The sequence below is a fragment of the Phaseolus vulgaris genome, chromosome 8 (genome assembly GCF_000499845.2).
Source record: "Phaseolus vulgaris cultivar G19833 chromosome 8, P. vulgaris v2.0, whole genome shotgun sequence".
Taxonomy (NCBI): Eukaryota; Viridiplantae; Streptophyta; class Magnoliopsida; order Fabales; family Fabaceae; genus Phaseolus; species Phaseolus vulgaris.
Window position 1 is genome coordinate 35861494 of NC_023752.2, and position 7169 is coordinate 35868662.

Genomic DNA, 7169 nt, shown 5'->3' on the forward strand with positions numbered 1-7169 from the left:
GTTCACTCTTATCCCAAGAGCTACATCCAGTCCCCAGAAACCATTGGGTATCTACTAAGCAATCAAATTTCAGATTACAAACACACCACCAAAGAAGTGACCATAAACACCTCAAGCCACACACATCCTTTGGCACACAACACCACAAAAATCAGAACACCCTCTGATTCTACACTTACACAACAATATTCAGAAATACAAACGATAAAGAAAGGATTGCACATGATGAAGATTAAATTAAAAGATTACAGTAATCCTATTCCACTTCCTTGAGAAAATTCAAAAGCTCGAATGCAAAACTTGAAAACTCAAATTTGTTTTCACACTTTCAAAATGTCTAAAAACTGTTCCTGTCCCTTTAGGAGCGTATAACAACCTTTTAAATACTCCAAAGGTTTGTTAAAAACATTTAAAACAGGATCTTATTCAGTTAGAAAACATTTAAAGCTGATTTGCAAACTTAACCGGAATTCTGTTTTGGATTTTTCAAAAAACAATCAGGATTGAATTGGTTTGACAGCAAAGTCAACCAAGTCAAATAGCTTCAAACACTTTTTAAAAATGATAAAACAACTAGTTGTTTTTCCACTTCTTAATAAAACAATATTTTTCAAAAGGTTTTGATTCCAAACAGTTTTAAATTCAAACAAAGACTGGATTACATATAAATCTATCCTGATCCCACCCACACATGCAACAACTTCAACCTTCCATCAACCACCATGCATTTGGAGACATCAAAGCTTCAAGATCATCCTTGATCAACACATATAATTGTCTTTTCCTTTTGCTCTTGTGAAGTGAACCTTCACACTTAACCACTTGGTTAAGTTCGTGTCCAGTGGGAATCTTCTTAGAGTTCTCACCATATTCTTGCTTAAAATCTCAATCTAAGTAAAGTGTCACACCATAAAATGAAAAATCCTAAAATCAACTCACATCACTATGGCACCCTATTTATAGGTGAGGATGTCGTGGAAAACAAGAAGTAAGGGTAGGATGGGAAACCTAAAAAAGGGGTTGCCTTTAGGGTTTGACTCAGTCAAAACCACACCTTACGCTTGTTCTTCTAGAAACTATGTAAAAAAACAAGCTAAAATGATAAGCACACCTTCCCTATTATGCTATATGAACCTACTCTAGCCAATCTTGCTATTCGGACCCCTAAAGTGAGCCTAATTTATTTTCAACTTGTTTCATTCTTAACAAGACTAGCAGGAAGAACATTGGATGCTCTGGTTTTTGTCCATTTCTCCCTCTGATGAGGTTTGCTAGATCCTTGGTGAGGTCTTCACTTGATTATTGAGATGACTTCTCATGGTGTGAATGGTAATGTGCATTCTTGGTCATCTGCTTGTTGGCTTGGTTTGTATCAGAAACCAAACCCTTGTTGAACTTCTTCATCGGTCAATGGTTGAAGTTGTGGAGAAATGCATGTTAGGCATTCCCGTGCCCAACACTGTAAAAGCAGCGTGCAACCTCCAATATTATCTTGATTAAATTCTAATCCGTCATCGAGCCCATGATACAGAGAAGCTGATGGAAGAAGGCCAAGCACAACCTCATATAAAAAGACAAGAGCCAAGACATGAGCACCCAAAGCCAAACCAAGAGCATCTAGGCCAAAGGAAGGAGCGTCTAGGCCAAAGTGAAGAGCGTCTAGCACAAGGTGGAGAGCGTCTAAAGGGAGAGCGTCTAGAAGGAAGGGTAGACCGTCTAAGACCTATTACTCGGTCCATGACCAAGCTACGGATGTGAGACTTGGGCCAAGCTATGGATGGGAGAGAAAGCAACTTGTATATGCTACATGAAGGCCCATTAAGGATAGCTTAGCATTAGTTGTGGTGTAAATAGCATAAACTTGATTCCATGAGACTTGACCTAGATTTGCTAAAGTTTTGGTCACATTCTAGAAGGATTCTCCACATGGCCGACCATGTGCTCCATGTGATGTACATTTGGATTTCATTTTGATTAGCATTACGGTTGCATTATGGTCCTCCTTGGCCTATGAATGGAGGAGCCTACACCTTGTATTTTCAAGACTATTTTGAGTAATGAAATGCTGCCCAAGTGCCATTCAAATTACTCCCTTGCCAAATTCTCTCTAGAATTAGGTTTTTAGTCTTCAACCTTCACCTTCAAATGGAGATGGCCGAACCACTCCAACCCTCACTACTCCTCATGCACCTTCAAGGCACCCACACTTCCTAGGAAGGCCTTGTTCCACTCTCTTCCACTAAGCTTCCGCAACCATCATCATCAAAATCAAAGAAGAGCTCATAGGAATGCCATCATTTGGTATCATGAGCTATGGTTCTTCAAAGATGAGTATCTCTTTGTGTTTTTCTTTTTGAGTTCTTCTTATTTCCTAGTTGTTCATCTTGATTCCAAGTTGTCTTGCTGTTTTTCTGTTTTTAATATGATTTGAATGTTTTTCTATTCAATTCAATTGGTAGTTTTTGTTCAAATTGTGCTTGAACATCTTATTTCAATTTTGTATAGGATTCTTGATATTTTGTGTTGCTGTTTATATTTTTAGGCATTTGAGTCTTGATTGCAATTTTCATTCAGTTCATATGAATGCTTGAGTCATTTTATTTTGTGAATCTATAAGTTTTGTCAAGTCTTGTGTTTTCATATTTGTCATCAAATCATAGTAGTACTTTTTTTGGCTTATTTTGTTTCTTGTTTTTGGTATAAATGCTTGATCTGAAATCTGCTGTGTTTTGATCTTTTGGTGCTTTTTATTTTTTTAGTTTGAGTTCATATTTGTGTGTTATATCCACACAAATTCCTTACACTAATTCCATTGTGTTTCTTTTGGTATATCATTCTGTTTTTATTTCAAGATTTACAGAATCCTTTGTTTTCCACCATTCTGTTTTGGCTGATTTTGCTTATGAAAATTAAAATACACATAAGAAATTTCTGAGCCTCTGAATTTTGCAAGATTGAGGTGTTAGAAATAGGACAAAAAAATAATTAGTTCAAAAAAAAGAAATAGAAAAAAAATGATAAATATTACAAAAACAGTGTGCAATCCTGACGCTACAATTGGCGAATATGAGCAATGATTTTAGAAAATTTATTAAAAATAAATGGTGCATGCGTTTGGAGTGAAACCAACGCCAAAAATTTGTTGAGATCTTGATCTATTTGAATACCAATTTTCAGAAGCAAATATTAAAAGGCCAGCTCAGCATAAATCTGTGAAAATCACGCATTCTGGACCACAACAATTTGTTTCAGTGGTGTTGTTTTTTTGATTTTGAAATCAAATCTAGTGCTATTCCATAGGTTCCATTTTGTGTGCCATCCTTTCTTTGAGTACCTTTTTATTTGCTTGTCTAATATTTCATTGAAACTCTTTCTAGTTGTCACATTTAATTCCATTTGTGTGGTACTGTTTTTCAAATTAATTTGTTTCTTGCTTTAATTCTTTGACCTCTGAGCTTGGTGGTGGATTAATTATCAATTGGTACTTGATTGAGTGGGAATTGACTTGAGGGGAGTCTAGTTTGCTTAATAGGTGCTGGATTGAAGAATTAATTACCTAATTCCAAGAGGAACAAAGGCAAGGGGCAGAAACAAACACTTTCTAAATACACCACATACATTGGAAGGTCCAACAAAGAGGAGACAACAAAGGAAGTGCAAATAGAAAATCAATAAAGGGAGTTCCATCTAATTTCTTTGCAACTTAACTCTTGTTAATTACTTGTTTAATTACGCAATTAGACGGTGAGTGTGTCTTCAAGGGCTCCAAGTGTCCAAGAAGCCTCACCTAGGGTCGACTAGCTTAAAACTATCTAGCTTAGTTTTTGTTAATTGCTTTAATTGCATCTTTTTGCCTTTAATTAGCTACGCTTATTAACTGATTTTGTCTTGTTTAAGCTTTGTTAATTTTGCTTGGTTGATTAGATAGTTTGCATTGTTTCTTGCATTAAAAATTTGATTTCTCCAACTTCATTGTGTTTTAAGTGGTTTACCAAGAGAAAGATTTGTGTGAAGATCTTGAGGGATAGTTTTTGGCTAAGGCAAGACTTGGTATTTAAGTAGTCCATTGTGACTCACCTCTCTTACCTGGAAAACTACCTTCTTTCACTTCCCTCATTTTTCTCAAGGTAAAACATTTCTAAACACAAAGTTCTAGTCATGTCTTCTCATTCTTCAAAGTCTATGGAAAGTGATGTGAAATCCATCAAATCCCTTTTGAAACAACTTTCCAAGGATATTCAATCAATTTCATCTAAACAATTGGAGAATGAGGCCAAAACTAATAAATTGACTAAAGCAAAGGATGAGAAGTCTCAAATTCAAAAAAATTACCTTCTCATGCATCTATCTCTAAAGATCATGATTCTTTTGGGGAGGGAAGCCTTAGAATAAATGATTATTATCAAGCACCCCCTAGAAGACATAGAAGAGATAGAAGAGAACAAGAAAGCCCAAGAGAGGTTAGGGTAGACCTACCCCATTTCCATGGAAAAGAAAATGTAGAAGCTTGCTTAGATTGGGAAATGAGGGTAGAAAAATTGTTTGCTTCCCATAAAGGAAAGAAGGAAGGAAAGATGCAAAAGAAAAGAGAGGAAGACGAAAGGGAAGCTAAAGAAAAAGAAAAAGAAAAACCAAGTGAGGGGTGGTGTGAATCTATAAAGAATGAGGAATATCTTATAACACCCCTCACAAGCATATTGAAAATAGAAAATCAATAGAAAACCCTTGAAAAACAAAAGGCGTGGGAGAAGAGTGTTCCTTCCCACAAGGTCGTTGAACAAGAAGGAAAAGTTGAAAATACCTCTGAAAATATGCCTCTTGTTGAACAACCTAGCCTTACCTTTTGTAAAGGAACACTTGCAAGCCTAGTCAAAAAAGAAGAATCCTTGAAAGAGGCTTGCATAGATAAAGATGAAGTAGATTATTTCTCATATGTGCTAAGATATCACCAAGTGAAGGTCAAGTCATCTATAGGCATCTACAAAGACAATTTTTTATGTGAGGTAGTGCCTAAAGAAACTTGTGATGTCTTATTGAGACAACCATTGCAAAGTGTACAAATTCTCATAAACAATGGTTGTAACAACGAGACTATCTTTCCACATAAGAGAAAAAGTCTTCATGAAGGAGAACTCATGGGCCAAATTAGAGTTGATAAAACTCTAGAGGTTTTAAAAGGAAAACTTTTATCCCCCATGAGAAAAGAGGTTCAAAGACATTACCTTAGGTACAATCCTTGTTTTATAACTACACCTAAGGCAATGTCTCAAGAACTCTATACTCCTTCACCTTTTGCAAATGATCCTTAGGAAGACACAAATTTCATATTAGAGCTTCTTAGGACAACAAAAGGTTTTGATTCAATTTTCATGGATATGGCTAAACTCTTCTCTAGAGAAGTGATACAACTTCATGTTTTATCCTCAAGCATAGTGTTGGATAGAGCTCCAAATTTCGCAAACCATGATTTGAGGATTCTCTTTGGAAAACTTGTAACTAAGTTGTACACTTTAAATTCTTATCACCCTCAAAAGCATGGTCAAAATACATTTGAAAATCTAGCTCTTTCTACTATGCCTAGAATAATCATAAAGGACAAACACAACTCTAGAGATGAGCATACATACCATAAAGTAGTTCACAAAACTACTTATATTTCTACTTTTGAGGTTATATGTGGGCTAAATCATCTTTCTCCTTTTAAGTTGTTACCATCTCCTATAGGATTTATGCCTAAAGAGAAAGTAACCACAAATGAACATTTTAAAATGCATAAGATGATTAGAGAACACATACAACAATCAAAAGAGAAACATTGTACAAAGTTTCCAAAACCAAAAGAAAAACAAAAATGGCAACATAGTAAAATTGATTTTCAAACTAACACCTATGCTTTTTTTTATGATTTCTATAGGTGGACGTTTGATCTATGAGGCCAAGCTTTGGCGAAACAAGAGGCTGCTATTCGAGATCAAGTCTGTAGATCTGAGGATAGATCTTCTCAAGAAGGAGGAGATGATGGACACCATCCAGCCACATCCATCCCCCTAGTTGAAGAAAAAGCGTTGGATTTGAGGACAAATCCTTTTTCAAGAGGGAGGGGATGATTGAAGAAGGCCAAGCACAACCTCATATAAAAAGACATGAGCATCGAAAGCCAAACCAAGAGCGTCTAGGCCAAAGGAAGGAGCGTCTATGGATGTGAGACTTGGGCCAAGCTATGGATGGGAGAGAAAGCAACTTTTATATGCTACATGAAGGCCCATTAAGGATAGCTTAGTATTAATTGTGGTGTAAATAGCATAAACTTGATTCCATGAGACTTGACCTAGATTTGCTAAAGATTTGGTCACATTCTAGAAGGATTCTCTACATGGCCGGCCATGTGCTCCATGTGATGTAAATTTTTATTTCATTTTGATTAGCATTAGGGTTGCATTATGGTCCTCCTTAGCCTATAAAAGGAGGAGTCTACACCTTGTATTTTCAAGACTATTTTGAGTAATGAAATGCTGCCCAAGTGCCATTCAAATTATTCCCTTGCCAAATTCTCTCTAGAATTAGGTTTTTAGTCTTCAACCTTCACCTTCAAATGGAGATGGCCGAACCACTCCAACCCTCACTACTCCTCATGCACCTTCAAGGCACCCACACTTCCTAGGAAGGCCTTGTTCCACTCTCTTCCACTAAGCTTTCGCAACCATCATCATCAAAATCAAAGAAGAGCTCATAGGAATTAAGATGATTCCTGAAAATACAACTAATTTTTAGAGTATTGTAGATAATTCCTATTAAAAAAATTATTCCTTTGTAGATCTCAAATATAAATACATTTTAATTATTTTTATTTTATTTAATGAAATTACACTTTCAATTATATTATATAACTTTAGATTCTTTTATTATATAAAAATTGTGCTGAATTATGTTTAGGGTGCAGTGATATTTTCTTAAATTAAATTTAGGGTGCTGAATATTTTATTATATATTAATACTCCATTATGACCCAAGTAGAAAAAAGTTTATTCTGTTATTTTATATTAATACTCCACCTAAACCTAAATACAAACAAGATATTACAAATAGAAAAGTTTATTCTATTATGTTGTTTACAAGTTTAAAGTTATTACTATATTAGAACTAAATTCTAACTAAATTCTTTTACATGT